The 9554-nt window shown below is 38.8% G+C and overlaps 1 long non-coding RNA gene across 2 annotated transcripts in view; it reads right to left on the minus strand.

Moving 5' to 3' along the window:
• Positions 1-9554, minus strand: part of LOC107718036 (uncharacterized) — an 81652-nt gene that overhangs the window by 5693 nt on the left and 66405 nt on the right. For both annotated transcript variants that reach the window (XR_001637373.1, XR_001637374.1), the window contains one exon: positions 7177-7272. This is a non-coding gene — a long non-coding RNA (uncharacterized LOC107718036). The remainder of the gene's footprint in view (positions 1-7176; positions 7273-9554) is intronic.

Genomic DNA, 9554 nt, shown 5'->3' on the forward strand with positions numbered 1-9554 from the left:
ATATATATATATATAAAATGCACATTTTATTTTTTCACAAAAATTAGTTATCCAAAAATACTTGGTTGACCCCTTTCCGAAGACTCCTGAAGACTTAAGCCTTTACCACCATTAGACCAATTTAACACCAATTCACAAGCATGCAATCTTCTTTTGTGAGCAATATGTGGCACATATAGGTGCTCCTGATCTAGTTAACATCTCTGGTGACATCAGCGCTATGATTTGAGTGCTGTTGATGGTGGTTTGCCTAATGGCTTCAGCGGGATGCTGCTCTCGGGTAAGTGCCTCATGTTCCCTACTTCATGCTGCCTAAAAGTTCAAGTTCAGTCCAGTCCGGTCATGCTGTCCGGCATAGTGCTTTTATCGCAAAGGACGGCCTCTTCACCGTATTCTTCAGTGGCAGGGTGAGTGGCTGACACCCCAGCTGGATTCTAGAAAACAAGTAAACGTGTGTGTGTGTGAGAGAGAGAGAGAGAGAGACCTAAAAGTACAATGTGACCTGTAAACATATAAAAAATATAAAAAAAGAAGCCTGTATTCCCTAATACAGAATCATGTAATTTAGGAATGATGGATGACCAGCTGCACTTTATGTGATTACTGTCAGACAGCAGAACAAAACATCAGACAGTGTTAAAGGAAGTGCATAAATATAATCCAAATTTGGGTAAAGGCCAGCATAAATGAGTTTCTAATCTATAAACTGTAACATCACATAAATCTCCAGTACATGATAAAGAGGAAATGCCTGGTAATATGGAAAAAAGGACAGTGAAATGGAGATTTCTTCATTTGTGTAGCAGATCAGAGAAACTCAATTAAGACGTTTGAGCACACTGGCCTAAGGCCAAAGGTGGGAATTATCACAAGTATTACAATACGCTTTATTGAGACACTCTATGCTTATTTAACCGCTTTACAAAAGGGCCAATCACTAACAGATAAACAAAAAAAAAACTGAGAAAACCACTCACATCAGTCTCATTCATAACAAATAACAAATGTAGATTCTACAGCGTATAATACTTCAGCTTCATTCATCGCACCAAAAGATAAACTGCAGTGCTTTACAACTATAGGACAGGAAGAGCTAAATAAACTTATCACTGCATCTAAACCAACAACATGCCTGTTAGATCCAGTACCCACTAAATTACTGAAAGAGTTGTTACCTGTAGCAGAAGAACCGCTTCTCAATATTATTAACTCGTCGTTGTCTTTAGGTCACGTCCCAAAACCATTCAAGCTGGCAGTTATTAAGTTTGCCTAATGGCTTCAGCGGGATGCTGCTCTCGGGTAAGTGCCTCATGTTCCCTACTTCATGCTGCCTAAAAGTTCAAGTTCAGTCCAGTCCGGTCATGCTGTCCGGCATAGTGCTTTTATCGCAAAGGACGGCCTCTTCACCGTATTCTTCAGTGGCAGGGTGAGTGGCTGACACCCCAGCTGGATTCTAGAAAACAAGTAAACGTGTGTGTGTGTGAGAGAGAGAGAGAGAGAGACCTAAAAGTACAATGTGACCTGTAAACATATAAAAAATATAAAAAAAGAAGCCTGTATTCCCTAATACAGAATCATGTAATTTAGGAATGATGGATGACCAGCTGCACTTTATGTGATTACTGTCAGACAGCAGAACAAAACATCAGACAGTGTTAAAGGAAGTGCATAAATATAATCCAAATTTGGGTAAAGGCCAGCATAAATGAGTTTCTAATCTATAAACTGTAACATCACATAAATCTCCAGTACATGATAAAGAGGAAATGCCTGGTAATATGGAAAAAAGGACAGTGAAATGGAGATTTCTTCATTTGTGTAGCAGATCAGAGAAACTCAATTAAGACGTTTGAGCACACTGGCCTAAGGCCAAAGGTGGGAATTATCACAAGTATTACAATACGCTTTATTGAGACACTCTATGCTTATTTAACCGCTTTACAAAAGGGCCAATCACTAACAGATAAACAAAAAAAAAACTGAGAAAACCACTCACATCAGTCTCATTCATAACAAATAACAAATGTAGATTCTACAGCGTATAATACTTCAGCTTCATTCATCGCACCAAAAGATAAACTGCAGTGCTTTACAACTATAGGACAGGAAGAGCTAAATAAACTTATCACTGCATCTAAACCAACAACATGCCTGTTAGATCCAGTACCCACTAAATTACTGAAAGAGTTGTTACCTGTAGCAGAAGAACCGCTTCTCAATATTATTAACTCGTCGTTGTCTTTAGGTCACGTCCCAAAACCATTCAAGCTGGCAGTTATTAACTTGAATTCATGAATACTACAAATCAGACCATTTAATGACATCATCCTGACCTTTGTGAACAAACAGCTCTGTATGTCAGGACAAACGCAACAAAGTCTCTGAACAGTTTAAATGTCTGGCTAAAGAAGAAAACCTGTACAGGCTGTACTATCGCATTTAAGGCAGACAGCGAGAAGTAGCAGAAAGTGAAGTGGAAACAGAAACAACTAAAGAGGAGGGAATAAACATTCTCCCAGAGTGAAGAGTGCGCTCCATATTTACGGTTTTTCCTAAAATGATTTTTCCTAGAACTTCACTCTGTCATTTGACAGAATATACAGAAAGTCCAATCGACCACAGCGTCTGGTTAGCAGAGTCTGTATTGAAAAAGACAGTCAAGAGATGTTCTCTTGCAGTAACTGATCCTGATCATCTGTTTATTTTCATTTCGGCCTTGAGACATTACTCCACGTTTGTGTGCTAATCACAGCGCTGACCTGAAATGCTCCAGGACCACAGAATATTTTGTAGTACATTATGGCACAGCTGTAGCGCAGACGCTGTTGCTCAAGTTCCACAGTAAGCAAGAGATTTCCCTACAGAAGACTTCAACTTCTCTGCTTCGGGCTCGTGCTCTCAGTCGAATTATGTCAGAGAGGGGGATTGACATGGATTCAGCAGCTTAAAAATGTAGCCCATGTAGTTATGGATCACTGCAACTCAGACACCACAGTAATTTATCTTTATTATTGAACTAAGGCCAAATCAACTACAGATTTTGAGCTGGAAAATATATCAGGCTGCATGAAAATCCCTTAAAATATTCATGGTGTGCAATAGATTGTCTTACATCATTAAAATTCACATAATTCACAACCACACACAGCGTTGTTACCGCTTCCATAACTGGATTTTTGGTTGTTCCCATAACAACAATCCACAATGGGGGGAGAACCGTGACAGGAACGAGTTAGTGAGGGAGGTGCGATCCAACATTTTTTTCTTTCTACTCCCTTTCTCTCCCACCATGTGCTTCTCTTTCTTTTACTCTTTTTTTCCCCCTGCCTTTTAGTTTTTCCGAAGTCTGTATGTGCTGACATGCACTTCATTATCTTAACTATTTTGTAGCTTACGTCCTTTTTTTTTTTAACATTCTTTCAGACAAGCAAGGTCATTGCAACTGTCAAGGAAAGTACTAGGCCTTCTCAGCATTCCAACTAAACGGCAATTTCATTTATCACGGATTACATAACCCTCTCTATCTCACAAATGGAGAGATACTGTTGGACCTAAGCAGCAGAAACCACAACAGTCAGAGAGCCGTGTCCGTCGCGACTCGTGAGAGTGATTTCCCACAGCAAGTAAACAACAACAGAGGTCTGACCACATCCAAACCCCGGCACCCAAACACATCCTCCTATCAAAATATTGACTTCCTCTCCCAGTTGATTTCAATGGACACTGTGAGAGAAGAGGTGGTTTCCACTAAAGGAGGACTCCATGTTTAGTCTTCTTAAGCAAGCATGTGTCAACTATGGAGAAAGAGAACAGGTAGGCTCCATGTGAGAAAACCTCAAAGACGGCACATTACAGTCACAGTTGTTGTGAAAGTGGTCACATTTAGCAAATTAATGGGAAAGTTTCCACAAATGTGAAAACAGTGCAGTCATTTACTCACCCTCATGTTGTTCTAACCCCTGTAGTTTCTTTATTCTGTGAAAAATTAGATTCAGTTTATGTTTGGCCATGTCAAAGCTGCTTTTTTCCATACAAGGGGAAGGTGATTTATATTTCCATGTTATGAAAAAAAAAAAAGACTTTATTTCTACGACTTGTATCATGTATTCTATGTAATATATTAAGTGTTCTGAAGCCATAAGTCAGTTTTTTGTTGGAAACAAACTAAAATTTAAGTAGAGTTTTTCACTCTAAACAAACTGAATTTGATTGGACAGCTATGGTGGAGAGTAGGGCTGCACGATAAATCGCATGCGATATTTAACGCGCATCTTGTCAGAAAAGCCGGTTCTGTAATCAGCGGTAAATCTCCATCACGTGCGTGCTTTCACATTGAGCAGCATTAACTACACAGAGCCGTTGTTCACTGACGAGCTGCGCAAAAAATCGTGCGAATATGAACGTGGTTTGTTAGGGTTAAATTGATCAGTGACACAACGACTTAAATTTTGGGCCTTTTTTTTTGCATACAAAGCTACTGTGGGTCTATAGAAAATTTGAAATATAATGTTGTATGGATTACTTCTATGATTCTTCAGTGGTGCTATTTAGGACTTTTTGGAACTTGGCAGTATAGAGGCCCATTCACACCAAGAATGATAACTATAAAGTTAACTCTAATGATAACTATTTTCTGCACCAATGCACAACAACATTCTGTTTATTAAAAAACATGCACTGATCTTATATAATCTGCGGCTTTCATACTTGAGCTGTTTAAAGTTGAGTGGATTCTGACTGGCTGTCAATGTTTGTATGGTTCAATATGTTTATTCGTATATGGTATCATTATAGTTGTGGTGTGGACTAATCTCCAAACCTATCTGCATAGGATTAGAACGACTAATAAAATTTAACAGTTACAGTTATCATTCTTAGTGTGAATTATTGTTCTTGATGTGAATGGGCCCTTAATCCCTATGTAAAAAATAAAAGCAGCTTGCATATTGGAAAATATAATACTGAGTCGAATAAAAAGCAACAGAGTAAAATAGAGATAAACAAAACTTTCCTTTGTCAAAAAAGGCTGTGGATCATGATAGATGAGCATTTCTCCCTTTTCTGTTAATTTTGATTTTAAAAAAATAAACTACTTAATTTACTTAATACGATATACACAGTTTCTGAAATCAAGGTTGACTCTGAAAGTTTCCATTCAGTGTCCAGTTTGTTCCAACCCTGATTTTTAATACTGTATGCTGGACCCCAATAGCCCTGCACTGCTAATGCTGTGTTTAATCTTAAAAAGGAATGCAACCTTGTCTTTTGTCCATGGCTTGCACAGAGGACAAGTCCACTTAGCTCAATTTGGCCTTCCCTGTCATTTATGGAGCAGATGCACTGTAATAAAACTGGCAGGAAATCAGAATGACTGATAATGACCCCGACAGGTCAAATGACCATTTACTACAGTGATTATATGGGTATAGAAGTAGAAAACGTACAAGATCCCGATGCCAAAATAATCTCACTAGGTACACAAAGCAATGTTCAAGGACACTTAAATAATTTATACCTTTAAAATACTGACAGTGTCACATCCCTTTAATATTTCAGTACGATGAAGCATGAGGATCAGTCCTGTTCAACAAAGACACCATCTATATACCCAACTCTCAAAAACAACACCAATCTAAGCCTCGACAAAACAGGGACTTTCAGTTATTTCTTAACATCAGCCGTTATTTCCCAACAGATTCCTGCTTGAACTGAGCGATAAAGCGAGTATTTGCTGGTATCTGGGTTTGTCTGTGCAGGAGGAGCACTGAGATTGGCTTCTCAGGAAAGAAAGAGCCATGGCTGTTACAAAGCAGCTCAGTCTGACTGAGATTACAACAGACCTGTCAGCACAGAAAAGAGAAGTGCTTTCTGTTGGCGAGATAACTCCAACATCGATCTGTACAAAACTCTTCTGTCTCACCTATCTCTGCCGCTCATTACTGTTCACATCTGGGTGGGAAGCACTTCCTGTTTTTGTCTCCCAAATAAGCACAGGCCATCCACCTCTCTGTTCTGTCTGATAGACACTACACACAAACACACTAGGCACGGGTCAGATGGGTCAAATGACCCCACACAAAGACTCACCCCCCTTCGTTGCTGTTGCCAAGTCCGACAAGCCATGGCGCTCTAATGCCACACATCATGTTCTCACGCAGTGAAAAAATACATCGCGGAGCAAAGACGACACTGACAACGTGCCGACAGACAAGACGTTAATCTACTCTCCTCTCTGGTTTGTATGTCGGACAAAACAGCTAATTCTGAGTTATGATTGGTCAGATCGCCTGTCAATCAAACTCCCTGTTAAGGGTCAATTAATCAATTACTGAGGTCTATAAGTAACTTTTTCCCCCTAACTAAATAAAAGCAAATATTCAGAAAATAAATAAATACACTAAAAATAAACCAAAAACTGCATTATAATTCCAAACTACACATTTTGAAAAAGGCTATATGTTTCTATAGTTGTATGTCTTTATCTGTTGCATTGCATCTTACATGGTTTTTCTGCATCTCACGCCATTGTGCATTAATTTTAAATTGACATGTTGTTATAAAACAGAGTTAAAAAGTAACTAAAATAACAAAATAAAAAAGCAAGACCCCTGAATTGTTACATTCTGTTTTTCAACAACATGCATCCTGTGTGAACACACCCTAAGAAATGTGTCTGATCGGCGTTTGGTGGATATGACCCTAAGTCTAATTATATAGGGCTTTTTATAAAAGACCAACTAGTTGACTAGTTGTTCAGACAACCTACTAACTAGTCGATTATGAAATTCTATGTATGACGCTTTCAGCTTTATAAATAGCACTGCGTTAGAGCTCAAAAAGGAAACCCCTAGTCTTTCTTGAGGTGTCAGAGGGGTTAATTCCTTATAAAAAGAGTGTGGCGGTAATTCTCAGAAGTGCTGAGGTTTTAGATGTGTGAAGGACAGCACAGGAAACGCTGGGTATTTTTTGAAGAACTAGGCTCCAGCAAGTCCCCGTTCATCTGTTCTACCTACTACTTTCACTCTTTGTTTCTTGACTTTCTGCTGAGGGACCTGAGGTTTCTTGTAATTGAATGCCGAACAGAGGATCACATTCTATGATGAGATATCAATGTTTTCTCCAAGGGGACAGAAATAGTGTAGGTTCATGACAGCACCACTGTGTAGGGTGATTTACCTCAGACTGAAACTTAGGACAAAGAACAAGCTCCATTTTGAAGATAACTCTTAAAGGTGAAGGGACTGCTCACATCCTCAATATTTTTCTTTCATCCTACAAAGAAACAACAAAAAAGGATATTACTGTCATAAGCAGATTTCACTCAGTTGTTCTCAAAGGGTTCTTGTACATGAACTAAAAACCTATCAAAAATGGTAAATATTTTAAAAGTGAATTCATAAAAATGAAGATTTAATCCCCTATTTTTCTACTTTTATGAAGAACTTCAAGCTGGAAAGAAGATATGAACTCAATGATCTCACAGAGCCAGCGGATGTTGCATAGTGATCTCACACAGGAAATACAACCTGTCAACTACTACTAGCATAGTTTCTAACCAGCCATTTAAAGCCCCACAACAGTTTCATTTCATTTTCTTGTTTGTCATAATTTTAATACCAAAACCCTCCTGGTCACCAGCCCCTAATGCCAAGCAACCTGCCAAAGGTTTCTCAAGAATCAAGCATTATTAGTATGATTTAAAAAGGAAGAAAATAATAATTAAAAAGCTACACAATATGTTGTGCTGTTTTGCCACAATCATCTTAGTTGGTTTTTACTAGGGTACACTTTTCTAAATCTGCTTTGTGATCAGGTTTGCAGTATCTAAACTGCAAAAGTAGTCTACTTTCAATCCAAAACAAGGCTATGGATACCTTTAATCCCCTGAACTAGAGGTCAAGTTAAAGGTTAAATTAACCTTGATAACAGAGATTATAATCAGCCTTTCATAGATGATAACCTCATTCTTTAAACAAGTATATGATAAACAAAGAAAAGCCACTACCGTTTATTCATTTATTGTGGTTTAGAAAGATAAGCAGTTTCTGAAAAATATGAACATGTATGCTAGCTTTCATCCCTTTCCATGAGAAGTAAAACAAAGTCACTGTAAAGAAAAAAAAACAGATGATTCTGGAAAACGATTAAGAAATAAAGAGATTAGAAAACCAATTCTTTCACTGTGCTTGTACAAAGTGTCCAGTCACCAAATAAAACCATGAGTTGTTGTGTAACTGTGTGTGTGTACGTGCAATTCACTCAAATTAACTCACAAATAAACATACACGCAAAACACAGAGGTAGCAGACTAGTGGGGCAGGCAAAAATAAACACTAAATCCTGTGAGAACCAGAAATCCAAGCCAGACCATAATACTAGCAACCTTCTGGAAACCAGATGCACACAGCCAAACTACGCCTGGCACAGCCAACAGGCCTGAATACTGCCAAAGAGGTCTGCCTCATGCCAGCACCAAAGCAGCTCTCACTTAGAGTGAGAATTGAATATGGGGCAGGCAAGGGTGTCAGCAGAGCAGGAAAGATCACAGGCACGTAGAAGAAACCCACTGCAGACTCACCTCAAGAGTGTGAAGAGAGAGAGGAACAGATGAGTCAGTATAAGAGAGGTGGTATTCAACGCTCTGCCGCTCACTGGGCTTTTTCATGTGGGAGCAGACGAGAAATGGCCTCTAATAAAAGCAGAAATCAGAGTGGATTCCCCACCACTGAAGGTAAACAATGCACATAAAATAATTACACATATCCTTAAGAAAATTACTGGCGATTGCCCATGTAAAATTCACCATTATGTAGAGCTTACTTGTTGGTGGGGAGACATAAAATATAAAATAGAATATAAAATTTATTGAAAGAACGACAAAGAAAGAAAGTCCAATACAAGTGGCAAATAAATAATATAGCACCTACTTACTGGCCAAAGACAAAAATGGAATGAGATGTTTTGCCATTTTTATCACAGCCAAAAAATAAAACTAAAAAAATAATAATAATAATATTGCTGTCAAAATTAACGCACACACAAAATATTTAACGCAATTAATGCAGGGGCGGAGCTAGGGTTGGCCACCCCACTCACAACTGCTGCTTCTGTCTCTTTTTTCTTGACAAGAATTGCATTTATTTAGATGCAGAGCTATTTTACGACCACATCATACATGAGACTTTTCAGCCACTCACTCCAACTTCACCTCAGCACCAGGCGTGAGTCAAACAAACGTGGAAAAGGTACAGGTGATGAGGGAGCTTCAGTAGAATAACAGTGAACTGCGGTCAGATGAGATGTTGTCAGGCCATGTCAGTAAAAAGTTTCCTGTCCTGTCAGTCATTATACTGTGCTCGTAGCACATGCTCTTCAATTGCACGTACAAATGTGGTGGCGCGCTGTAGCCTATATCATATCATATTCAAGCGAGTCAGAAAAGGTCAAGAGTTGTGAGAAAATACGATGCGTGTCAGATCCGCATCATGTTCAACAGATGCAGCTCTTAAAGTAATAGCAGCCAAATAACCTAATAACCCAGCTGCTGTGATGTC

Source organism: Sinocyclocheilus rhinocerous, unplaced genomic scaffold (assembly GCF_001515625.1).
Source record: "Sinocyclocheilus rhinocerous isolate Xijiao unplaced genomic scaffold, SAMN03320098_v1.1 scaffold2258, whole genome shotgun sequence".
NCBI classification, from domain to species: Eukaryota; Metazoa; Chordata; class Actinopteri; order Cypriniformes; family Cyprinidae; genus Sinocyclocheilus; species Sinocyclocheilus rhinocerous.